This window comes from Corvus kubaryi, unplaced genomic scaffold, assembly GCF_017639235.1.
Source record: "Corvus kubaryi isolate FWS band 111438036 unplaced genomic scaffold, C.kubaryi_AGA036_p1.0 split3-131, whole genome shotgun sequence".
Classification (NCBI taxonomy): domain Eukaryota; kingdom Metazoa; phylum Chordata; class Aves; order Passeriformes; family Corvidae; genus Corvus; species Corvus kubaryi.
Genome location: NW_024582083.1, coordinates 4,216,804 through 4,244,575, shown reverse-complemented (window position 1 = coordinate 4,244,575; position 27,772 = coordinate 4,216,804). Strand labels below are relative to the sequence as shown.

Genomic DNA, 27,772 nt, shown 5'->3' with positions numbered 1-27,772 from the left:
ACCCAAGAGCCCCGCGGCCGCGTTACCGAGCAACGCGCCGGCCGCACGCGCACGCCGGGCGCGCGGCCCTGGCCCGGCTGCTCGGAACGGGGGGCCCGGGCCGTGCGTGGTCAGCGGCCCCGCCCGTGCTCCGCGGGCGCCTGTGTCCGGCGCTGGGCGGTGCGGCTCTTGGGTTAGGGGTTACTGCGGTAGTGCTCGCCTTGAAGGTCTCTTCCAGCCTAAGTGATGCTGTGATTGTGTGACTGTTCCATGCGAGTTCCCGGCTGGGGCGGCGGCCGGGGAGGGGAGCTTTCAGAGCTCGCGAGCCGCATTTCCCGTTACCGTGAGGGCACCAGAAAACAGCGCCGGGCGGGAAGGGCGGATTTTGCGCGCCCCGAGGATCTCCGGGAGGGTTCTGATCCGCCCCCGGACGTCCCCGTTGTCAAACCAAGCACTGTAAGGTGACATGAATATTGACTCATTCAGCTGTAGCCGCACCTCGTTCTCAGAGACCGTGGTTCCAAGCTGAGGGGCTGAAAGGAACTGCAGACTAATGCACTAATCCCATCAAACAGGAGTCACAAAACGCATGCCACCAGATCCCACTCCACCTGGACTTATCAGGTACATGCGTGGGTTTACGATTCACAGACATTTATAAGGCAACATCCACTTGTTTTTCTCTTAAACGTTTTCCCTCCTCCAGTGTTTGTGCAGCTGGATCGTGGCTTGCAGTGTGGAACGTGTTTAGTGAAAAGTATTTTTCCTTGAATTATATTTCAGACAGAAGAACTTCCTAGTCCAACTCAGTTTTTCAACATTGCTGTGTTTGTGTCGGTGTGATGCAAACAGCGGGAAGCTAGCCCGTGGAGTGTGAAACTACAGTCCCAAAGATAGTTTTTGACTTCTTGCATTAAAGCTAACACAACCCACTGTACCTGATATGTATGCATGCTCAAATAAGAAAAAAATGTCTTTGTACCCTGTTCTCTGCAAAATCAATGTGTTGCTTGGGAAGATCTGTTTTACCATGTAATTCCTGACAGATTCTTCTTTAGCAGAGGGAATTCAGATGAGGTGGATAAGAAATCACTTTGTATGTTATTTACTGGGCAGAAAATTTATAATATACATCACCTGCCAGCGAAACTTTTCTTTAATTTGCTTCCTTCCTTAAAAAAAAATATGCTATGTTTTAACATAAATGATCTTGAAGATCATAGCCATCACACTTGGTCATAGCCCCAAGTACTATCTATATTCTATATCCAACAACAGTAGTACAAGAAGTAGGTGCAGACTGAGTATGGAACAAAAGGCCCTAAAGTATTATACTTCAAGAAAAGCTTCTAGCAGAGGCAGATGCAAAAAATATAAGGAAATGTATTCTTTCCCTTTTGATATTGTATCTATTGGCAATTATAAACTATGAAATTCTTATACTAAATGTTGCATTCAGGTCATGGCTATGTATCCCCACATTTATGCACCATCCTAGACTTTTGGTCCTTAAAACATCCCACAACACTCAACACTATTTTTAAAGTCAGTATTTGCATTTGTTATTTTTTAAACATCCCTCTGGAAACCCATGTGCTGCCTTTTTAATGATAGATAGCAAATAATTTTCTGTTCAGTTTCTATCTGTTCATGCTTTCCTAGCTCTTTTCAGCCAACCCTTTCACCAGTTGAAGAGATCTAGCCTACTTTGACTCTTAGATAAGATCTACCTGATAAATGCAAATTACCACACTTGTTGCCTTTATCTTTTCTAGCTGAACTTCATTCTTTTGGCTTAGGGTGACTGGAACTGCCTAGAGTTTATTCCTGGAAAAGTGTCAGGCTGTGGGCCAAAGGACCCATTCATAGGATCATAATATAGTAAAAGAGGATGATACAGATTAGAAGGACCTTCTGAGACAATCTAGTCAAACCTCCTGTTCAAAGCAGGGTGAGCTATGAGGTCAGGACAGATTCTCATGGTTTTATCTGGGCACTCTGTTGCGCTGATATTGGACTGTAAAATGCCGCGACCTTCCCAAGAGCGCCTCCAAGGAAGCCTCTCGGTGCAGCCAGCACACTGGCACACACACACACACAGGATAGCCGGCTAAAACAGTCCGACAGTGAATGAGCAAGAAGGGTCTTCACGTAGGGTTCTACAGGAGAGATTTAATGCATCTGCACTCCTGCAAGGTTCCAGAGAAGTAGGGGAGAACAATGGGGTGTCCAGGGTCAGGGAACCAATAGAGAAACTCTGAGGGGGTATCAGGTTACAAGGGGTGGGGTGGCCAACAGAGCCAACCAGGGGAGCAGAACGGGGGTACATTAACAGAACAGAACAGAGCGTTCTGGGGGAGGCTTTTTCAGTCACCGTAAGTTGGAAAGGAACCTAGGACTTATCCCACTGTAGGACTCCTTTCATTCCTTGTCCAGCAGGTCCACTGGCCTCCACAGCAGTCCTTCACTGAACTTACTCTATTTTCTTGATGCCTTTCTTGTGTTGGGAGCCCAAAACTGGAAGCGGTATGACAGATGTGGCCTAAGAAGTGCCTAGTAGAGACAAAAAAATTAAACATGTAAAATAGAAAACAGTTCTAATACTTTCTCTTTTACATGCTAAGGATAGAGAATATTTCTTTAAAAAAAAATTAATCACATTTGTGTCCATAAAGTAATTTTCTCTGGATTCTGAGATTATATTTAACACTGCAATCTCTGTTATGTTGTGTTTTATTTTAGTTACTCAGAAAATGAATAGAATTTTTACTATTAGGAGTGTTGATTAACCTAGGCATACCTAGAAAGTCCTTTATGGAAGGTGTATGTCGAGCTCTGCCACACTACTAAGAACAAATCCTACTTTTTCTAGCTTCTCTGTGACTTTCATCTCAAGAAATAAAGGTATCAAGGTGAAATGCAGTAGTTTACTGTCATCCATGTCCACTATACTCATTAGTAATCTACAGCATGTTAGAGTTACTAGAGCCTCAAGCTTTTACAGAATTTTAATTTGTTCTTTCTCAGTCACTGAGACTGAGCTGAAGTTTATTCAGATAGTTGTTTCTTATTTTTACCAGTGCTCTGTATTTTCTCCTGGACTCCTGTTATTAAAGGAGGATACTTTTATCCAAATCATGAATAATACAATTAAACTAGTAGAAATAGAAATTTAAATGGATTGAAAATGCAATTTCAATTTCTATCACATGTAGAATCAATGAGTACTTTGAATTTTGGTAATTTTCATTTTATTCCTATGGTATGACTGACCTCTGGTGGGAATCACTAAATATTATTTTAATTTCTCACCAAGAACGGGTTTTTTTTCCCACTAGTGATCCTATTGATTTGATCCCTGCCTGGCAGGGATCATATGCCTTTCTACCTCATGAAACTGAGGTAGAAATTATATCTAGCAAATTATTTTATTGGGAACTGAGGCTGGTGATTGTCTTCCTCCATTTCTTCTAAGAAGTCCTTACTGAAAGATGTCAAAATGAGAAAATACTTGAAAGAAGCTTAATTCATTGTGTTCATGCAGTTGTTTATTAGGTGCATACTGTCTCTGCTGTGACTAAAATCAGTAACATTTCATAAACTATTTTAAGTGGAGGAACCGCCACCTTGACAATGCTGTTGCTGTTTGTTGGTAGTTACAGTGTTCGGACTGCCTAGAATTCATTTCAGGAAATGAAATGCAATGAGTCCAACATTTGCAAATGAGATCAGGCCAAATCAGAAAGTCCCACTTGCCCTTAGTGACTTGCACAATGTAGACTTTGAACAGCTTTTGCAGGACATGAGGAAGAAGAAGGTGACAGACCCTTCCTGACTGATGATTACTGGTAGTTTTCAAAAAGCTGTAACCAGGGATAATCACTACTCTGAACAGGCTTGCAGACAGGCTCTGGTTGCCAAATCTAGCCCTCGGGTGAGATTCGCTTTGAAGTGCTGGACCAGTAGGTCATTACTATTTTCTCTCACAGGAGTCCCACAAGATCTTCCACAGTCTCGTGCTGTGGAAGTGCCCAGTAGCTCAGTTTCTTATAAACTAGGAGTTTAGGGTAAAACGAGTTGTTTGTTCTAATCTATTGAATGTACTGACTAGATCATTACTGGCTATAATGGGAATTTTAAACACCTAAATTTAAGCCATCTCCAGAGTTTTAGTGGCAACAGATTTTTAGGCTGGATAACACCACCATCCTGGAGTGCCACTCACCATAAGACCCTTTCATATTGCAGGGCTACTGGCCCACATGACATTGAGCCTGAGAAGGCTCAGGCCTGTGTTGCGCTGTGCTGCACATCCCACCAGGCTCTCAAGCCTGTGGCTGCAGGACACTATCGGCCAGCTCACTGCGAGAGAGAAGACTGCAAGACTTCTCCCACTTGGCACCCGGTGTCTTTGCCATTATCTAAAAGTGCAGTAGGAAGTTTTCTTGTGGATATCTTCCCTGTTCAGGAGTAGAAATGATGACTATAGTTATACATATGTAAAAAAATCTATAGTAGCTCAAATGGTCAATATGGGGTAACCTTTTCTACAGGCAGGGTCTGCATGGTGTGCTGAACATCTAAAGGAAGGTAAGATTACTTGTGCTGTTCTCTATTTCTTTAATTTTTCTAGCTATAATAAAAAGCATTTAACCTATACTTTGCAGAGTTCAAGTGTCTTTCTAACTGGGAGCATAATGGACCAGTATCTTGTAATGCAAAACACTTCCTTTTCTCATTTTTCTTTTTTTTTTTTTCAGAAATACTGGTGGGATTTCTAGTCTACATTGAAGGGGAAAAAAGTAACCCCAGAGGCAAATATTTTAGAATCAAAAAGTATTGAGGCTTCTCTGGTTCCTTTCTTTGGGAAGAATTAGCTTGGCAGAACTCCTTCAAGGTAGAAAAGGCAAGGAGCTGGCAAATGTAATTATATGTAACTCCTTTTATTATAGACCAGAATAGATAAAATTGCTGCACTGGAACAGAGCTTCCCTTAGAACTTTATGCTCTTAAACATCTATATAGGAGCAAGCTCTTATAAACAGTATATACAAGCCTTTTAGTTAAAGGCAGTACCTAATAATGTCATGATATGTGCTCAGGCCTTGCAGCAGTAATTCATTGTATTGTTTTAAATTTATTGTTACTCATGCTGCAAGCTCTTAACACCTCCAATGAACTTTGATATTGCAGTACTGCTAAAGCCCAGATCTTCCAGCAGATCAACCAGATCTATCATCAGACACAAAGACTGAAATCACCCCTTTGGCTAGGAAAGTCTGACATGCTCAAATGGCAGTGGCTGGATCCAGATGAGGTGGGATTAGGTGATTTCAAATACAGTGCTGTGTCTAGTGCCAGCAGGTATGTGGGCATGGAGCTCCCTGAGGCGTGCCATGGAACAGGGATATGTGGTGGAGCTGTGTGCTGTGGTCAGGGGCCATTCAATGATGCTGTAGGATGACATTACAGAGCACGTGGCATGTGTGGGCCAGACATCACCACTTCAGGAGATGGAGACTGGAAATTGGCTGGAGTCAGTGTTTTCTGTTTTTGCTGAAACTTCAGTTTTGAGGTAATCCTGTTCACTGTCAGTACATTAAATTGTATAACTACATTCTGATCTCTTCCCTCATGGGTCTGTGAAATAATTTCTTTAGTGTTCTTACCACATCCCCCACTTCTGTTCTACCTCCTTCTTACTTCTTTCAGTCCCTCATCTGCATCTTTTATCCTTGAGAAGCCTTTCAGTGACCAGGTTCATAGTTAATTTTCTCTAGCCCTCTTCCTCCTGTGCTTTTCAGAGTGTTTAAGTCTACCTCAATGTAGCCTCTCCTTAGCAGGAGTTCTCTCTGCTTTTCTTTGACCTTCTTCTACTGTTATCTCTTGATTATAAGTAAAATCTGACAGCTTAAATAAAGGATGGTAATATAGTCAATACACAGTAAAATTATGTCAGGCTGTGACAGTTCTGCTGAAGAATTAAAAAGTCAGAGTTCACACACTCTTTTTTTCTGTAGAAAGACATTATTAGCATTGATCCTTCATATGCAAAAAATGGAAGATTAAAAAACAATTTTACTTAATTAAGTTTTCTTTTGATCTTTTTCTTTGCCCTTCCTTCCTGCTCCCTCCCTGATGCCATTCAGACTCTTCAGTTTTCATTGAATAAAGCTGGATATTATGTTTCTTTTCAAGTGCTTTCATGCAGGTAAAATATATTAATGCTTTCTTATTCATCTCTGGAGGCTAAATCAGTAGTTTTCAAGAAAGCAGCAGAGTGGATGTAACTGGAACAGGACCAAGGTCCAGAACTGAGATCTTGTTGCTTTCAAATTTGGAGCATCATGGCATCTACATAAAATAAGGATAATACTGTAACTGCTTTTATAGAAGCAATGCATTTTAAAAGCTGCCTTTTAGAGAACTTTATAATAGTAAGATCCAAGACTAATGAATCCTGTCTTTCATTATATCAAACAAAATTTTTGTCCCTGATTTTAATGGGGGCAAGATTGTGCTTGGACATATTTGAAACAGAAAGATAAAGTCTGTTTTAAACACATTTTCAACATGATAGAATTTACTGAAACATCAAATATAGTGTTAGGAAAGTACAGCAGAACTACTATGGTAGATAAATGCATTGTACCATTGTGACTTAAAAGATGTTAGGAAAAAATGTACATTTTTGAGTGCTAATTAATGAACTCTACTTTTGACAACTGCTAAGCTGGCTCAGATTTATAATGATTGACCTGAATATCTCTGGTTGTATCACTGTTTTGATCTGTCATGTAATTATTTTACATTTAACTAGAGCAAAAATTGTTTGACACAAGTTAGTTACTGCATATATGTGTTAAATTTCCGATATTTTGAATATTTTTAGTTGTGCAGAAGCATGTCCTAGGTTGGTATTTGGCAAACCTAGAGGAATTGCTAACAGGTTGACTTTGAGCATTATATAGCTACGCTACCTTCCTTTATATAGTCATCATAAGTCCTTGGGGTTTTTTTTAGGTGAGATGCTAAACTATTGAAAAATATGATTCTAAATTTCTCAAATAAAAGGCAAATGAGAAATACCCAAATTAATCATCAGTGTTAAAGATCACCTTTTAGCTGCCTGCTAGATGTTATAAAAATCTGAAACTTTTAAGTTTTGAGGTAACTTCCTTCTTTTATGTAAAGCTCTTGCAAGAGAAGAAAGAATATGTTTGCTTCTTGACTTCTATGGTTTTGCAGTGAAATGTTGCTTTCATCTGAAATACTTTATTTAAACAGGGTAGCAAAAATCAAATGATCATAAACCTTTCATGTCCTGTCTCTCCCTGATCATATCTACAAACTCAGTCTTAGCCATTGGTACAAGTGAATACGACAGTTCATGTATTACTGGGGAGAGCCTGATTTTTAAAAATATTGTGTCTAAAATACTAATTAAAATTAATTGTGATCAGATCGTGATTATTTCTTGGATTTAATAATATGCCAAGACTCTTTAAGTCTGCATTCTTCATTCATAAAACATTTTCATTTTATACATTTTGAGCTGCTCATTTCTATTGCATTTTGTAATTTCAGCATCTGTATATATTTCTTTTGAGTATATATTACTTTTGAGTAATAATTTCTAATACTTATAGCTTCAAGTAAAATTACATTGCTGGGATGGATGACCAAATTAAAAAATATAAGATGAATTTATCTTAATGGCTTGTAAAACATAAAGTTAGAGAGATGTGAATGTTTCAAAACATAGAGCTAGTTTCAATGTAAAATGGGGAGTGGAAGGGAAAGAATTGCAATGGTTTGCTAATAACTTTCTCTCTTAACTAGAACAAGGAGAAATAATCTTTGTTCCTTTTGCTTCTGGAAAGATGTAGATGTGATTGTCCCAACTATAGGCCTGTGGATATTCATCCTGGACTAACCTCTTTTTGGAAATAAATATAAGCAAAACGGAACATGTGTGCAATTGCTAAGTGACACTCAATCACTTAACAGTAAGTTTTAGAGTGATATACATTTATTATCTTTGAAAAAGATCCCATTTAAAATAATGTAATAATTTATTAAAATTATCAGTATGCTAAAATTGCACTTGCATCAGTTGCTGGTAAATATCAATTTTCAGAGCCAGCAGTTGATAATGTATAATGGTTGTAGTTAAAAACCTTGGCAGCCTTAAGACTTTGTCTGGGGGCCAAAAAGCTGGTCTCTTTGACTTGTTCTTTGGCTTTCATGCTGTCTTCTGTCAAGGAGGTTAATAGAAGTGATCTTGGCCAATGAATTCTCATCAGATGCCTTACCAACTAAATGCCCCATTCGTATAAAATGTAAGTTTCTAATCATATTCTGCACTGACAAAAGCAAGTGTTTTTGCTGAAATACATGGAATTGAACACCACAGCCCACTGTGGTGGTGCATCCTACCCCTCATTGGGCCTTCTCTGCCTTCTCAGGCCTGTTCCATGATCTCAGTAATTCTCGTTAGGCCACAGCCTTTGTGTAACGAGTTCAGCAGTGAAATGTCCCTTGGCCATACCAGGACCTCTTGCACGGCTAAGACAGGAGTGGCACTGTCTGTTACAGGGACACCTGTTGCATGACAAAGGAGGGGAATGAGAAACAATCAGTCATCCCTGACAGCCCTGGAACATGACCCACCTGAATCATAACCCAAGTGAAACGGTACCATTATTACTGGACTTTTGAATAATTTCAGTAATTATCAACTTGATTATGGCCAGGATGGAAACTTTCTGATGACTAAAGGCAATCATCTTGCCACCCAATAAAGAACAGTCCTAAGCGAGGCCCTTTGAGCTCTCCTGGACTGCAGTGGGCTGTGCCGACATCTTTGCCTGAGTGGGACACTTCTCAGAGCTTGAAAACTCTCAAGTTTGCAATGCGTGAAGGACTGTCATCAGCTGAGGACAGGGTCTCAGCTGATACCCCAAATCCTCAAGGCTCAGCCCTTGTCTGTTGATAGACACCAAGGTATTCAACATATTTCACTGACACTCGAGGGGAATTTTTGAGGTACCTCTGTGCATATAAATCCATACATCTTTGTGTCTGTGTGTGTGCATAAGTGAATTGATTAAATACCTTATAGATAATTGAGTTACTGTTGTGATTATAATCAATACTATTGAATCACTGTATAAATTTTAAATTAACCACTTACTCAGTTCTGCTAAATCCTTCAGGCTTAAACTCCTTGTACAGGTCTGAGGCTAAGATTAGACCCAGCTGCACTTGGGCTCCATCCAGGAATTTAGAAAGCAAGGGGGTCTGCTCCAACCCTTGTTACTCAATGTGTGAATCTCCATTATCCTTTTGCACCCTTATAATTTTGTATCCCTAGACTCTGTGGAAATCATTCTAAACCGACTCTAATTCCATTTTTCTTGTACACTTCATCTATGTAATCAGTAATAGAGTGAAGCTTGCCACCAAACTGTGTTAGGTCACACTTCCAAAATATGTATATTAAGACCTACTTTTGCTAATAACTTTGGCAGTGATTCTTTAAGTGACCAAACTACTCACTTGTAACACCACTTAAAATAAACTAGTTTCCTATGGAAACATTATCTAATTTTTTTACTAGTGGACTTTGTATTGTAAAATTTGGATACCTTACTAAGAATGTTTAAAAAATAACACCTATTGCTGTCACTTTGTTAAAAAAAATAGTTTTACACTAGCCAGTGTCATACATTTTTGTGGAGCTGATCAGTTTTTGGACTAGTACTTCTACATAATAATTTAACCTGCTGGCGCTAATTCTTCATATTATTTATCTTCCTAAATATGTAAATGCAAAAAAGGAAATTTGTTTTTATAACCAATTAGAAAATATATGTGTCTCAGATGAAGGATTATAGTAGTTTTCTAGCCTATAGTATATAGATTTGAATTTCCCTGGTATGCTGTAAACAGATTGCTAATCCTTCCGGTTGGCAGTGTAATAGCTGTAAAGATGTGTTTGATGTTCTGTGGCTGGGTCTTGCTCAGATTATTGAAGTCTTTAAAAAATCATGGTGATCTGCCTACATTATGGAATTTTTAAGCAAGAAAATGCATTTGCATAAATATAAGAAAAGAATCTGAGAGGCAACATAGATTTTTTTAAAAATAAATTTCTGATGATTTATTAAATATAATGAAACACTGAAAAAGGGTCAAACCCATTTTTTTAGCCTGCCACACTCATTAAATAATGGAAAATATCTGCTTGAATTGCCTAAACATACTAAACATAAGAGAAATGTACTCTTTAACAAAATAGCTTTTTCCTTTCATAATGCAACATTTCATAATCCAGTGTCAATGGATACACCAGTACATTCAGTAAAAGCCAAATCTAGTACTTATTCTGTACCAGATGATTTACCAACTCTGTGATTGTTATAATGTCCCCTTTGCTCCATAACTGAAGCTTAAGAGCTGGTAGAGAATTCTAATTTTCCCTTTTATCTTGAAGTAGTTAAGGATATTTTTCAATTCCCTGTTGTTTTTATGCTTCGCCCCCCTGCCGCCCTTTTTTAAAAAAAATTTCTTTATGTTCTTATTCTGTGCTATTTTTGCCTGTAGATCTGGAAAACAATAAGTGTTTTCCTCCCTGACTGCAAACTTTGCAGCTTTCAGAGCACTCATCTCCAGTAACCACCTCAATGCTTTTGCCTTGTTGCTGAGAGACCCCATCTCCTGACCTTACAAGCTCTGCTTGTGGAAGTTGACAGTTTCATTCAACACTGCTGAGAAATACAACAAATAGCAAGGTTGGCTTTGTGGATGGAGATGTGCTTTCCAGGAGCATTTGAGTATTTGGCAGGGAATCTGGAGGAGTAATGTTATAATGTTATCTTGTTTGCAGAGGAATCAACCCACCACTGAGAATGGTGGACCCGTTTTCAGGGTTTTATTTGGGTTTTTTCTGAACTTTTTTTGTTGATGCTGTTTGGCTGTGTTTGGTTTTGACCTCTGGTTGTTTTTTTGTTTGGTTTTTTTTTTTGGTTTTTTTTTTGGTTTTTTTTTTTTTTTTTTTTTGGGGGGGGTGGGTTTTTATATAAATTTTTTTTTTTTTTTGTTTTTTTTTTTTGTTTTTTTTTTTGGTTTTTTTTTGTTTTTTTTTTCCGGAGGGGAGGGATGTTCTATAAATTGCTCGTGTTACCTGCATGGCAGGATGTTGTGATTTTTCTGCGAAATGGTGCTTGGCCCTGTAAAACACAGGCAAGTGGTAATATTGCTGACTGCCTTATCAGTTCTGCACCTCATTCAGGCTTGTTTAGTTATTGCACAACAGAAAGGTAGTTCATATGTGGTTTGCTGTGTATGCCAGTGACATCTCCGATTTGGCTCAGCTGAATAACCTGCGCCGGTGGCTGTCCAATGCGAGGTGTTTCTTTAAGGCTTTCTTTGCAATCTGGTAGTGTTCCGATACCAATTTTTTTCAGAGCAGCTATTTAGAAGAGGTATCACACAAGAAAAGAGAATAAAGAGGAAAAAAAGAGCAGGGTGAAAACCTGCCGGAGCGTTTGCCCGCTGTGACAACGGGCGGACGGGAGAGCGGAGCCGCTGCGGCGGTGACGTCATGCTGAAGGCGCTTCCAGGGAGCGCGCCCAGCAGGGGGCGCCGCGCTCCGCGGCCGCGCGGGAGGGGCGCGCGCGGTGCCCTTTGTGCCGCCGGCAGCGCGCGCTGTCCCTGTCCGTGTCCGTGTCCGTGTCCTTGTCCCTGTCCGTGTCCCTGTCCCTGTCCGTGTCCCTGTCCATGTCCCTGTCCCTGTCCCTGTCCCTGTCCGGCTGCGGCTGCACCGCGGATCCGCGGGGAGCGCGGCACGGCTTTAGACTAGCGAGCTGCTTTTGAGCGGAACACAGCGAAAGCGAGAGCCTGGTCTAGAAAACATTGTCTCGTGGTGCTCTGCGGTTTTTTTACTGTGTTTGATCCTGTCTTTGCTTTTCCAGTAGCCTGTGGTAATTGCCTCTGTTCTATGGAAAAACAAAACACCGCCCCCCACGCCGCCAAAAAAAGGGGAAAAGCAAGGATTACGTCATCTGTTTTTAAAGAGAGTGGAAATCCCTTTTCTTTGAGGAGAGAAGGGAGATTGTTTTTCTCGCAGCCTCCCGCAGGTGGAGAGCTGGAGGATAATTTAAGGTCTGATCTAGAGGACGTCATGCGGTCGGACACAGAAGACAGCGCAGTTCCTAATCTTAGATGGGGATTTCTTGCAGTCGAAATTGTTGATCTTGATTCAAGTCGCCGCCCAATCATAAAAACAGCCCCTTTTTTTCTGTTTGATTCGAGCTGGTTTGGTTCAGAGAGGAATGCAGTTTGTATGAAAAACAATGCTTCCATTGGACAGGGACATCAGCTTCTCAGAGAAGTCTCCCTGTATCCCCCCTCCCCTGCTACAAAACCTTGCCACACAAACCCAACACAATTGCCAAAAGAAATAGTCCTGGAAGATGATTGTTTCTGTCTTTATAAGCACATGAAGCAGGCCAGTGGTTGCTTCAGGTGTTGTTGAGTTGGGTAGGCAGCGGCTCAACAAAGTTGCAGTAATCAATTTTCTGGTAAAGAAAATAAAATAAACTGCTAAGAAGGAGGTAAAGAAAATAAAATATACTGCTAAGAAGGAGGGGAAAGGGAGCATGTTGAAGAAGGCTTGTTCCAAAATGTTGCGTGTGAAATATGCAACATTTTGGTGATCTTTGAAAAGAAAAATGCTCTCGAGTGTGAAAAAGACCCCTAAGTCCTTTTTGTAATATCATCCTGAATAATTTTGTGTTTTGTGACAATCCTGTTGCTAATAGTGAAACCCATTAGGGTATTGTCAGTTATGTTTTGGTACTGTGTAAGAAAGCTAGTGCAATCATTGAAATGATTAGCATGGGGAAAGAGAGGATGATAACACTATAAATGAATGAAGGAACTGATACTGGAATAGGAAAAAATACTGAAAATACTTTGCTAATAACTTTTGTGTTGACAACTCCTGGCTTTTATTAACAAAACAAATAAAATTTCACAGGTGTCCTAGGTAGACATGATTTCTTTATCCCAAATACTAAATCATTTTACTTTAGCCTTTTTGGTTTGCTTTTCTCCCCCAAATCACTTAGATTCATTGGCAGCATCCCCATATTCTGAGAGGAAACATTTTTCAGCTGACTTTTAAAACTATAATTATTTCAATAACATAGTAAAGATAGCAATTTGAGATTTTTCCTCATCTTTCAGTGTAAAGGTTGTATAGGTCATGAGACATGTCTAGTCAGCATCCTTTTGTAGGTATGGACTTTTGCATTCTCTTCTCTTCCAGCTGTGAAAATACACTTGCAAAACTAAATCCAGTTTATGTTGGTAACCTTTTTTTCCCAAAGTTCCAAAGAAATTCTTACCTGTCTCTACTGATGAAGGTGTGACTTCAAATGCAGCAAAAATTGATGAATGTAGTCACCATGCAGGACACAGATGTTGCATTTAAAGATGATTATAATGACAGCTTTCCTCACCCAAGTGATGCTGGTATGATGAGTGTTGACGAGATCCTGTCGCTGGTTCTACTAGATTTTCTTCCTTTAGAGGATGTTAGAGCCTATGCAGTAGAGGAGATATGATAGTAGGAAGCACTTTTTGAAGCAAAAACTCCAGGGAGAAGTAGCAGGGGAAAAAAGTCTCTGTCCGTCAAAGTGTTGCTCTTCATATTTTGTTTTATAAATATTTGCAGTAGTGCTGGGAGGCAGCAGGAGGAGTAGCTCAGGAAAACACTTAACTGAGAATAATCAAATTGAACTTATTAGACCAAGTGTTTCCTTGAGAAGAGAGTTTGAAGTGTAAGATTTATCTGCTTTGGTATTATTTGGGCAATGAGGAGAAAAGGTTTTAGTTCATTCTACAGGATTTTTTAATTTCAAAACGTGATACTAATCAACAATTTAATACTTTCTGACCAGGTCAATGTCAGGTCTTTCATACCAGAAAACTCTTTAAGTCTCTCTGAAAGTACTGATATTAATGTTTATTCATCCTTTGCCATAGCCCAGAGAATGGCATATCCTTGGACCAGATCCCCTTCCACAGTCATCTTCTGAGATAAGTGTGCTTTCTGAACAGTTCTCTTATGTTATATATGACCCAATAATGTACCACATATTGACACTGAGTGTCATAAATTGTCCCTGTCTAAAGGCAGGTACAGTTTGCTTATATGTAATATAGCTAATATACCTACTGTTTTTCCATTTTAAGATTTGAAAATCTTAAGGTGATCTCTTTGGGCCTCTGGTCACTAGCCTGCCAGACCTCTGTGCCTTCTGAGAAAGTTTGGGGGAGAGGAATGCTAACTATGTGAGAGGAAGACCGAGTTAAGAGTTCATATAAGCAAACTGAGACTGATTGATGTGCATCTAATATTGCTATTTCTTATTTTTCTTTAAAGGTTATGGTGATTATGAAAGGTCCTCAGGAACTGGAGAAAGCTAATTAATATGCCTACTTTCAAGAGGGAAAGGAAGGATATCCAGAGAACTGTACACAGGACAGTCTCATCTCTGTTCCTGGGAAGATTATGAAATGAATCTTCCGCGAAGCAATTGTTAGGCACAGCAAGGTAAATAATGTGATTTGTAACAGCCATCATGGCTTTACTGAGGACAAACCATGTCTGACTAACCTGATTACATTGTGTAATGAGGCACCTGTCTCTGTAGATGAGGGGATGACAGGTAAACAATTTTGTTTACTTTGACTTAATCAAGTATTTTGACATAGTTTCTTAAAGCGTTACAGACTAGTGGCCACAACACGGGTGGGAAAGTGGCTGCATTGTATGTCTCAAAGAACAGCGGTGTACTGCATGATGTCTAAGGAGTGGCTGCACTTTAGAGGCTGATACTGGTGCAAATATTGCTTAACATTTTCATCATTGACCTGGATGAGGGAAAGTGCCCTTTTCTTTGTGAATGACAGCAAAATGGGTGGCAAACTGAGTCAGCCTATATGCTGGGCTATATGCAGGGCTAGCACTCAAAAGGACCTCAGCTAACCTGACTATAAGGTACCTGGGGAAATTTGGTAAGAACAGACATACCTGGGCTGGCATAACCCCATGCAACAGCATAGGCTGGTGAGTGACTTGCCACAAAACAGCTCTTTCATAAAAGACCCAAGGCTGAGTGAGAATTTAAACATGAGTCAGCACTGTGTCATGAAAGCTGTCTGCCTGCTTGGTGGTCACAGTATGTGTAGCCTGCATAGCAAGGGAAGTAATTCTTTTCTCTTATTCAGTACTTGAGATTGCATCAGGTGAGTACAGCTCAGAGATATGTCCATCCTTTCCCCATGGCCATCAGGAGATTGCTAAACTGGAATATGTTCAGCAGATGGCTGTCAGAATAGCTAAAGGGATAGAGCACCATGGAGATTTTCGGCTGTTGAAAACATGGAGTTCTCATTTCATAAAGGGATAAATATATACGATTATTTAATACAGAATGGATCGCTAAAAATGGTGTGCTTTTAACACCTAAGATTGTGTGGGTAGAGAAGTTCTGGAGTGAAAACAAAACTAATACCTAGGAAGTAGTCTGGAAAGAATACTGTTCTTTCCAAACATACAAAGGTTAAAAAGAAAGTAGTATTGACCCTTAGTATTCCAATTGCATTACGAGAAAGATTAAAAATAAACAGGTTAAAGGAATTTTATGATTGGCTTACTCACTATTCTCCTTTTACACTTATTCTAGTCTGCTTTGGTTTCCATAGATACTAGTTTAATCATGATGCACAGAGCTATTTCTAATTACAGTATATGCCAGCATAAAATTAATTCTTTGAGTATCTCAAGCAAAAAACCAGCTTGCAGCTTGTTCTTTGACATTTTATTATCACAAATCCTGAAGTAGCACACTAGGACATCATATTTAGGCTGTTCATTTTATTTAGGAAAAAAAGTCTTTAAATATATACCTGCTTAGATCTGTGTCAAGGGAGGCAGGTTACAGAAGGACTATATTGTACCCAAGGCTGCTGCATTAATTTCAAATTATTTCGCACTTGTAAATGATCAGTGGCTACTATAGAAAAGACCTGTCATACTGAAGATCCAATGCAATCTAGTTCTGTCCTCTGTCTTTTATCAATGTGAAGTTTTTGTGACATCTTTAAAATCTTCTTAGGCAAATACATGCTTTTTCCTTCCAAAAAAAAAGAGAATGAGTTAGATATATCTTGTCTTGAAGAACTTGCAAGGACTCAGGTCCTACAGCTGAGTACAGGTGAACCAGACACAGAGTTCAGTGAGAAGTTATTCAAGTGCAGTGATTGCAGGCTAGGTCACAAATGAAAAAAGGCTGATTTTTTCAAGAAAACTAAATGCTAAGCATGAACATTAGAGAAGTTGGTGGGACTTGATGATCAGTGCTGTTGAAAACCATGCCAAAACTTGCTGATATTAATTTTCTAAGTGAAGTAAACATTTGTCTCATTGTTTTGCCTTATTATAGTACAAACTTTTCTTATATGAAATAATAATCCTATTTTATTTCCCTATTCAACTGCCATCCATCTCTGAAGCTGTGACTATAGTAATATATTATCTTTTCAAATATGTTTCTGCAGTGTAAAGTAGAAAGAACAGAATCAGAACTTTTTGTGTTGTGATTGTTGCTGACAATAATAGCATATTTAATTAAAATGTTTTCCCCATCTTTTTGACTATTAATGATCTGTGTTGTCAAGAATCAAAAATAGCCTTTCCTTAAATGTTTAGGATAAAGGTAGAATTTTGCAGACTTGTAGAGATTTTAACTCTACAAAGAGAGTTAAAATGAAAATTTTCTTGAAATACAGAATTTGAACTATAAATAAGCAAAACTATTTGACGATACTATACAGGTCATCCATTTATCAAGCTTGAAGTGAGAAATACAGTCTTCAAGTCTTCCTGTTTGCTATCTAATGAGTGTTCTGACAGTTCACTGCCTGTAATATTGTTTCATTGACTCACTTAAACATTGAAAGTATGAATTAAGATATATGGTGCATACAAAGAGCTAATTTAAGTAATTCTAAAATTATTGAGATAATTATCATTCAAACTGGTGTACAGTTGACTTATTGAATGCACTTAATAGATACACTTTTTTTACTCTTGTTTCTGACTAGAGACTACTGTAAATTTTTCTGAGTTTCTTCTAATTAACAGAAAAGAATGGATCTCTGTTAGGGGTGAACTTCTGCTTCCTATGTAAAAAAACATATCTGTATAGATTCTTTAAAACCTGAATTGCTAAACAATAAATGGTTTTGATAGTAATCTTCCCTTTGAATTCAGCAAAAGTCTTTCTGTGAGCAAAGAATGTGAATTGGAATATGAACGCATTTGTTAAGAACTAGAATTTTTAACTTCTAAAATGATGCACTGACTTTGCTTGATTTATGAGTATTAACAATGTCTAATTAGTTGGAAAAGCTTATGGGCATCTTTCCCTTTAACACAATTTGGATCATGGAATACAATAACCAGTGTCTCTCCCATTTGCTTCTTCCATAAACATCCTTGCTATATTGTATAGTGAACTGTCTTTTTATATAATGTACATTGTATACTAGTATTTCTTAAAAAATTTTGCCAACTTTTATTGACTCAGTCACTTCTAGACAAGTTTTCACATGTAGATCAAAAGATGCTGCACTAATTGTAAGATAAATCATTAGTGTGTCATCACTTGAAATATTATCTATAGACTGAGGGTTTTAGTTAGGTTCTTTTAATGTTAAATCCATCTTGCTTCATCTTTAGCCTTCATCTCCAAACTTTCTATATTTTCTTATGTAGAATTTTACCTGCATGAGATGGCTGGTCTACTAGACTTTAAAGGTATTTTTTAACATTTGATATACGTGCTTTTTTCAGGTACATTATTTCTGGACTTGCATTGCAACAAATTAGAATATGCTTTTAACTGAAAAATGTAAAACTATTTCACTTTCTCATCTGTAAAGTATTTTTTTTGAGGGTGAAATATTAGTGTAGTTAAAATACTGTTCTGTAAGCACTGTGTAAATGTTGTCTTTTCCACCAGTACTGGTAGAAGTACTACTTTAAATTGACTTGGCAAAAAAAAGAAAAAAAATTAAAAGAAACCAAACCAATCAACCAACCAACCAACTCCAATAAATAATAAAAGTAAGCTTGCTAAGTTTGATGCAGAATTCTTGGAATGTTTCTTTTGATGCTCTCTTAGCTATTGGGCATTCTCCTCCTGTTGTGATTAAGAAGCGCTGTTGTAGTACATTAGAAAGAGTAATCAATAGATGTTGTCCTATAGCACAGCACACTCAAACAAAATCCAATCTAAAAACTCTCACAATTCATGGTATTCTCATATATTCCCATGAACACTGTTTTAAAGTTGATAGGCATATATTTGTTCCAGAAACTATGGGGCTGAACTGATAATAAGAAATTGTTTCTCTCATTGGAATTAACTGTGAAATTCCTTGTAGAGTTTCCAAAAAGATTGTGGATGCTTGCTTCAAAATGTATTGACATATTCAAATATATTGGTTTCTTATTTGAGCAGAGTGGTTGGCCATCATTTGTTATTGGCAGATGGAATTGATATCTCTATGTTACATATTATAATCAACTCAAACTTTATTCTGTCCTGATTCTTCAAGCCTAATGGATACAGCATAGAGCAGTGCTTACATCCATTTGTTTTAAATGTCTAGACAATTTACTTTTTTATTTCCCCTTTTGAATGATCTTATAGCTATCCTAGTGTGTTTAAATAACCAAAAAATTGCTAAATATTTCTCTGGTGAACTGATGAGGGAGAAAAATATTATAGAAGAGTCACAAAACCCAGTGGATCATATGATCATTTATTTTCATTTTTCCTCATATTTAGTGGTAGAGGAAGCGTGAATTTATCTCACAAAATTAAAGAAGTTAATGTTAGCCAGTTCAGAGTTAAAATAGTTTAAAATAACTTGTTTTGATGGTAGCTGAATCCAATGAACCTTGCTAGATGCAAGATAGCAGCTTCTCTCAGTTTCCAGGCAGTCTCTAGCCAGACTGCTTCCCTGTGGGCACACACATATACAGACACAACCACACATATGGCAGGGACAGCCAGCCATTGCAGACACCTGCAAAAACACACAGAGCATTCATAAGCATGAACAAGATGAGCCAGACAAACCTAATGGCCAGTAGCTTGCTACAGGTGTCAGATCTCTTTTATTCCCTGACTTCTCTCCATTTTGCTGGTCTTGTTTCTTGTTGATTCATCTTTATCCCCCCTCACCTCCATCCTTGTCTTCCCCAAATTAACAATTTTTATGTAATTACTTCTACTCAATGGGTCACCATTGTACCTAGGTACCACTGGCTTTACACTCTCTGTTTGGTGAAGTTAGACCATTTTTTTATCTAACTGGGCACACTATTCATATTGTTTTGTCTAAAATGGCGTGTGTGGTTGTTATTGTTGCTAGCTGGAGGAAATAGGCAGTTGCCTCAACAATGGAAGCAAACTGGTAACAACAGGATTGTTCATATTATAGTTCATGTTTTATCAGCCTTTTAAGTGAAACATTGGTTAAAAAATTTATTCTAAAAGGCCTTAAAAATATTCTGTGTGACTCATTTAGAGTTTGGGGCTTTGTTCTCAATATATACTACAGTAGTGTGGGGTTTTTTTAATATCTATTGGCTTTGAGCTATAGTGTATACTTAATAAGCAGAGAAATTTACTGTTTAAAAAGCATGAAATGCAGATGTTTAGAATTATGCAATGTGCTTATTTTGACTCAATGAGTGTTCCGATGGTTGATGATGCAGACATTTAAATTTCATAAATGATTGCTTTTCAGAATCTCTGTTAATGGAACTGAAAAAATTTCAGTATCTCTCGATTTTAGCCTTGAGCAGTACACAAGGTCTAGTTTGGGATGCAGTTAGGAAAAGAGTTCTATGAGGAGTTATATATATGTTAACAGTAACACATTTAAATTCAAAATCTTTGCAGGAGTAATCCATCCATTCAGTTTAGTAGTAGTTGTGTAGGGATTATTTTTTTTAAAGTGGGAATTAGAAGGGCCCAGTAAATAGCTGATATGCTTGTAGATAGCAGGGAACTTTTTAGAACGTGAGGAGGAAGTTACCTGGGAAAGTCCTTCTGAAGATGCTGGGGTCCATCAGCGCTGGTCAGTTTTTAAGCACCACCTTCTAAAGGACCTGGCAATTCCAAACTGTCAGAAGTCAAGCAGGTGATGCAGAAGGCCAGCTTGGCTGACCAGGAATCTTCTTACGGATATTTGGCAAAAAAGGAAAGCATATGGCCAGTGGAAGCAAATTCAGGCAACATGTAAGGCACACAAAGATGCTGCTTGCCAGTCTAGGGAGAAAATTTGTGTAGCCACAGCTCAACCGGATTTGAAGCTGCTGAGAACTGTGGGGGACAATAAAAAGGTTTTTAAAATATATTAATGTCAAAAAGCAGTGCAGAAATTACATCAACCCATCACAGGATGGGGATGGTCACCTCACAGTCAGGAACATTGACAAGGCAGAGGTGTTTAATGCTTTCTTTGTGTCTGTCTTCAGCATCATTCCTGGGCTATGGGGGTCCCAGCATCCTGAGCAGGAAGACCATGGCTGTGAGAGTGATAAACTCCCAGTTGACCCTGAACTTGTGTGGCGTTTGCTGCTCCAGCTGGATCCTTCTAAATCTGTGGGGCCTGATGGGATTCATCTGAGAATACTCAAAGAGCTGGCTGATGTCATCACAAGACCTCTCTAGATGAGTTTTGAATGGTCTTGGGAATCTGGAGAGGTCCCAGTTGACTGGAAGCTGGAGAAAATTGTCCCAGTTTTCAAGAAGGGCAAGAAAAATGACCCTGGAAATTCCAGGTCTGTCAGTCTCATTTTGGTGACTGGTAAAATTATGGAGAAGATTATTCTGGGAGGTATTGGAAATCACCTGAAAGACAACACAGTCATTGGTAACAGCCAACACAGCTTCATGAAAGTCCTGTTTGTCACACCTGATTTCCTTTTATGACAAAGTTACCCATCCAGCTGATGAAAGGAAGTCATCTGATGTGATCTTTTGGGATTTCACTAAAGCTTTCTGTACTGTCTTTATTAGTATCCCTCTGAACAAAATTACTCAGCTGGATAAACACATCATATGATGGGTGAGTAACTGTCTCATGGGTTGGGCACAAAGGGGGATTACTGTGAATGGGATAATATCAGGCCAGTGACCAGTTACTGTAGGGCTCCACTGTAGGGCCAGTGCTCTTCAACATCTTCCTAAACAATTTGGATGCAGGACTTGAAGGAATACTAAGTTTGCAGATGATAGTAAATTTGGAGGACATGTTGTCTCCCTCGAAGGCAGGGAGGCCCTGAAGAGGGACCTAGATAAAATAGAGGGCTGGAAAATCACCAGTCATATGAAGTTTAAAAAGGGCAAGTGCTGGATTCTGTGCCTGGGAAGGGGTAACCCTAGATGTACAGATAGACTAGAGAACAAGAGGCTGGACAGCAGCACTGCAAAAAGAGATCTGAGGGTCCTGATTGATGGCAAGTTACATCTCTGCGCAGGCAGCCAGGAGGGTCAACCATGTCCTAGGTTGCATCAGGCACAGCATCACCAGCTGGGCAAAGGAGGGGATTGTCCCTCTCTGCTCTGCACTGGGGCAGCCTCACCTCGAGTGCTGGGGGCAGTTTTAGGTGCCATGATATAAGAAAGATATTACGCTATTAGACAGTGTCCAAAGGAGGGCAACAGAAATGGTGAAAGGCCTTGTGGGGAGACAGAAAGAGGAGTGGCTGAGGTCTGTTCAGCCTGGAGAGGAGGAGACTGAGGGGAGACCTCATCATGATCTATAGCTTCCTCATAATGGGAAACAACAAGGCAGGATCTCATCTCTTCTTCCTGGTGATCAGTGACAGTACCCTAAGGAATAGTATGAAGATGTGTCAGGGAAGGTTTAGACTGGGTAATAGAAAAATTTTTTCACCCAGAGAGTGGTCAGGCACTGGAATAGGCTCCCCAGGGAGGTGGTCACAGCACCAAACTTGACAGAGTTTGAGAAGTGTTTAGACATTATCAGGCACATAGTGGTGTTCTTAGGGCTGTACTCTGCAGGGTCAGGAGCTGGATTTTGACGATCCTTGTGGGTCCCTTCCAGCTCAGGGTATTGTATGATATAATAAGACACAGCCATAGCACACAAAGATAAATCGTTGTGGTCATTGCTTACTCCATTGTTGCATAAACTACAGGAGCAAGATTCCACTCAATGAGGAACAAACCTAAATCATTGCCTCAAATAATGTCTAATAGATCTTTAATAAGGAAGATAGTAATCAATTGTCACAATCATAGAATTAGTCTGAGACTGCTGAAACCTGAAATTGTTTACTTGGTAACAGTGGTGTTTAATCTACAAATGAAGCCAGCCTTGGTGGTGCTAGGTAAGTGGCAGATACCAAAGAAATGTTTTATGTTTTGTTGTTTTGGATTTTTTTTTTAAAGAAGGCAAGAGGGCTCCCAGAAATTTTTAGAGTGCTACAGATTAAATATGTTTGAAAATTCATGCTATAGTGAGGTATATTCTTTATTTTACTTCTAAAGGTGTCTATTAATGAACCTTTTCTTGGAAGGTGAATATTGGGCTATTAAGATGTATTGGTTTGACCCACTAGGACTATTTCAAGTGGGTTTGTATTTTATTATGTTGATTGAATTTTGACTAAGCTTTTCAGTTCAAGGGTGAAAAGGTATTTTAAAGATTGAAAGAGCCTATAAAAAATTAGGCTGTCAAAGGATATGTCTACTTTTCCATAGAATGTGCCCACTGACTTCTAGTTATTCATATTTTGCATAGTTCCCAGCATGTGTATCTTTACAGTCCTTCAGGAGGTTCCTTATAGCCTGTCTAATGAGCTTAGTAGCAGTTGTGAAAGAATATTAAAATCTGTAATGAAGAAAATTAATTGCTCATTTTGGTTCTTAAATATCTGAAGTAGCAAAAGGAGATTGAGGTTCAAAACTGTCATTTTACTATCCACTGGATTGTAAGAGAAATGTAAAGAAAATAACTTTGAATTCTCTTGGTCATGGAAAGTGAGAGAGGATCCTTGAGTACAGGGCGTCTAAAAGCATGGCAGCTGAGACACTGATCTTCTTGGGGAAAAGTCAGAACACAGAGCTCAAAATATAGTCTGAGTAGTTGATAGGGTTTGGGTTGTGGGTGAGATGTCTTGTTTTTTCTGAACATCACCTGGGAGGAATGAGGAATGTCCCACCAATGAATGCTACAATTTGGTGATGAGGATGCATCATTAAAACTGTATTTGGATTGCCTCAGGCAGAAGAGGAAAATGAATTAGCATCTTCCATTTCACAGATAAGTGTTCTTAGATTGCACTGTAGTGTAAATTATGTTTTCTTTTTTCTCCATCTGCATTTTACAATAGAATATTTATCTCCTAATTATTAAAAGAGAAGCAGTTGGCAGTTACCTTCCTTCTGATACCTACTTTACTGAAGGTATGCCAGAAAAGGGATAGATTTGTATATATTCTGCATTTCTTAGTCTTCCTGTTGGTTATTCCTAGACATCCTTCTGATTGGTGAACATGATATTATTTATACCCTTTAAAATATAAAGCTTTGTTGCTGGAGTCCTGTCATAGGATCCTAACTTTCAGACTTGTGACCAAGCAGATAAAATTAAGGTAACTTTTATATGCCCAAATATTTTCTTATATTTAATTCTTATCAAAGTATTGAAAAGATCTGAAATCATATGTGAAAATTTAACTGCACACTGATCTCAAATCAGCAAGAAGCAGGAGACATGGGAGTTCCTTGTGTAAATGGTTTTTTTCTTATTCTGGTGCTGTTCTCTGGGAAAGTATTCAAGCCTCAAAGAAAGAACTGTTTAATAAGAATCCTTGCAATTGCCAGTGAGCACACACACTTCCATGAAATAACTAGGCCAATTTTTTGTTTTCTTTTTGTTTTTTTAAATACATTGTTTTCATCAGATCTTTTTAGATATTATGATGTGATATTATATTATGATATTGATCAATCATCAACTATTACTCCATAACATCCATCAGATCTAGATGGATGAAATGTATTTGAGTCTCATCCAATGTTAGTGATTTTAATTGCTGTCATGTCCCTTGCTTGGACTGAAAAATGTGTAACTTGCTTCTGAGTCGTTTCTGCACAGAGCATACAGGGAGCATCATGCCGAACACATCCCCAGTCATGTGACTGAAAAGTCTGATGCATGATTTATCTTGAATCATACCCTGTATGTTTCTGGAACAAACAAGATATATTTGCAACAGCCAGGAGCATAGCAAACCTCACTGGTTTTCTAAACAGACATTGCAGTAAGCTCTTTAAAAGAGTAGAAAAGTTAAAGCTTAACTTAGGTTGTGCCAAGAGATTTAGACTGTATTCCCAGTCCTCTTTTCTGTCTTTTTACTTTATATACAGGGACAACTTGGCGTCCTTGCTTGTTTCACACACATTTTCTTGATTGGCTATATCTGTGCTTCTGACTGCATAATCTAGATATTGCTTATGTATTAGGTAATCTGTGAGTGTGAACCACAAAAGATGAAATCATTACAGTCTTATGGCAAAAAGCCTGCCTTGAGTTAGTGAGGTGTTTTTTTTGTTTCCCAGACCTCTGGGGAAAAGCATGTCCTCATCTTCGCTGTTTCTGTAGGCAAGTTCTGGATTGTTCCCTGGCTTAACCTGGGATGCTGTCCAGAGGGTCTAATTCTGACATCTTAGGAAAGGAGTTTAGGTATTTAAATGGGAGAGTATTCTGTAGCTATTACTATAAATATGTGACATTAAAACAGTCTGTAGCAACAGCTCTCAGGTGAATTTAGAAATCTTTTTGTATAGATGCTTTCTGGTTTTTTCATTTTATTTAAAGACTAACAAAATTTTTAGATGTTTAAATGCTTTGTTCTTTAAATAGTGGATTTTGAAAATTAATATTCCTCTCACTAGAACAGTACTGTAAACAGAAAGCAGTCATACTGCCAAGTGACTGTGAATGCAACAGTTGCTTTTTGAACTGAATAGAGTTCTTTTGATGTGGTTTATACTGTGAAACATTTAAAAATGTTATGTACTTTTCCACACTATATAAGTAGTAGTAAGAGTGTGTCAAAATATACAGCTTTAAAATAAGTAGTGTGTTTACTCGCAGATTTTACTTTGTATGCCCCAGAGTGTAAAGATTACTTTTTTTCCCTTGTGAAATTCAGTATGTGTAGAATTGGAATTGTATTCATAATAGAAAATTTATTTCAGAAACTACTTGGCTCAAAAGAATAAGCATGTTAATTTTAACTAGTCACAGTAAGCTAAGTTTATTCCAAAAGTGAAATAGCAATTTTTGTTTATTACTGTACTGTTTGCTGCCTTCCAGGCAAACTAAAATAATTTTGTTCCTTCCTATTTTGAAATTACCACTACCATTGCATTCTGAATCCTAAGAAAATCTACAAAGATTTACTCTAAGATTCATTCATCCGCTATTTGAAAATACTGATATATATTTTTGCTCTTTTAAGGAAGGATGATGAAATGGTTTTAGCATGTGCTGATTCTGTGGTATCTGTATGTATGTATGCTATGGCTTTGTCTGTATTGAATTGTATTTGATTGGAAACATGCAACAGCTTATTTGCTTTTTAAATATATAGCTGGAAAAAATTTTATGGAGCAGGTAGGCTGAGAGAGATACTAGCAAATGTTTATTCTATTTTTTTTTTGTGTATATGTGAATTGCAAGATTGTTATGGTTGGTATTTATATCTGATCCACTCTGGCAAAATATTTTATTTAAATGTTAAGTTTGCTACAGTAGTTCTTTATGTCTCTGCATTGCCTGTAGAACTTTTAGCAGCAGAATGCTGCATGTTCATATATTTTTATTTCACTCTGCAGTGGATATCTGAAAGGAAAAAGTATTCCAACAGCAGTCATATGTTTAATATCAGTCCTGTTTAATATTTTTATCAATGATCTGGACAAGGGAATTAAGTGCACCCTCAGTAAGTTTGCAGGTTGGATCAATGGGGCCAGTTGTACAAGGTTCAACAAGGCCAGGTGCTGGGTCTTGCACTTGGGTCACACCAACCCCCTGCAGCACTACAGGCTTGGGAATGAGTGGCTGGAAAGCTGTCTGGCGGAAGAGGACCTGAAGGTGTTGGTCAATGAGAGCAGAATTCATTTGTCAGGTAAGTGGATGTCTGGAATTTCCCAGAGAGTATTAACACTTGAGGATCTTATATCTTTATAAGGTAGTCTAAATTTCAGTTGTCAGTATGTTCTGGTAAGTTGTTTTTGCCCATGATGAAGATCTTTTTTGGGTATAGCACCTATTTAGAACTATAAATTCAATTCTTACTTACTAATCTTAGTACTATATTTATACCTTGAATTTTCCCGTGGATCATCTGAGAATTGGAAGTCTTTGTCAGGAGTCCAACTGGACACATGGCCTGAGTGTCAAATAACCACATTTCAAAATTTGATGGCATATACTGGCCTGAGAATCTGCTGTCAGAAGGTGCAACTTTCAGGCTATGCCCTATTCACTTGTCATTACTGGCTCTAGGGGATAAGGAGAGCTTAAAGTAGGCACAACATTAATTTAATCCTATGATACCTTGTTGCAAGCGTCTTACAGAGAAGGTACTGCGTGCTGCCGGGCAGTTGGTAGTGGTGAGCAGGTAAAGGAGAGCGGGCAAAGCACTACAGCCTGCTGGGAATTCCCAGTACAAGTGTTCTCATGAATTTTGACAATACTTGCGTATAACTCTCATTAATTTTCTCATAATTCCAGGTAAAAAGAGCTACCAGAACAAAAGAGTAAAATTGTATTCTATTTTATATATCTTCTAAATATAAATATTGATTTAAAATAATAAGCAAAACCCAGACCATCTCCTAAGAGAAGCTCCTTTTTTAACATATGGCAGGCCTGTGGAAGGTAGCTAATGTTTTGTCTTCATTGCTTGACTAGAGTTTCAGCATCTGTATCTCTGGCCTGAAGCCCTTATCCTTTCCAGGAATGGTCTTTGGCCTACACCTGCTTTTATGTAGCTAGATTAAGATGAAACAGATGGCTGGTTGCAAAAGAGAATATAAAACTGCATAGAAATATTCTAAATGCTTTACTGCTTCTCATCTTATTTAACACAAGGTCATTTTGTGATTTTTTTTCCTATCCAAATCCTTGCTGAAGATAAAAATGTGCTGTGGGTTGTAAAACTCTTAATTCCCCACCCTTAATGGCCTGATGAAAGACTGAATAATCCTCATGCAAGTTAGAACATTAACATGAAGTCCACAGAGGCGGAAGGAAACCAGGAAGGCCTAAAAAAGAAAGATCAACAGCTTCTGATTAAACAACATGTTATTTTAATTCTGTCTTGATTTAGTGGATGAGTTCAAATCAGTGGATTTCGAATAAAATCTCTTCTACACAGTAGATGTAGCATGTGTCTGATGCAAGTTGATATTCAGAACAGAGGTTTGTCGTCATGGGAAGCTGTTTACTAGTTTGGGGTGACCCAGCTTTTTTGATCCTTAAGGGATAGAGTTCTTACTTTTAATGAGCTTGAAGATCTTTATGCTTAATTGATTAGTTAGATTTTTAAAGTAGTAGTGAATGAATTTCTTAGCTTGAAAAATTATTTCTGCCT

General features: G+C 38.3%; 1 long non-coding RNA gene across 1 annotated transcript in view; it reads left to right on the top strand.

Annotated features, from left to right (window-relative positions):
• Nucleotides 1-70: 70 nt before the first annotated feature.
• Nucleotides 71-27,772, top strand: part of LOC121658264 — a 52,012-nt gene continuing 24,310 nt past the window's right edge. Inside the window, exons 1-3 of the long non-coding RNA XR_006013909.1 lie at nucleotides 71-603; nucleotides 14,435-14,605; nucleotides 20,612-21,204. This is a non-coding gene — a long non-coding RNA (uncharacterized LOC121658264). The remainder of the gene's footprint in view (nucleotides 604-14,434; nucleotides 14,606-20,611; nucleotides 21,205-27,772) is intronic.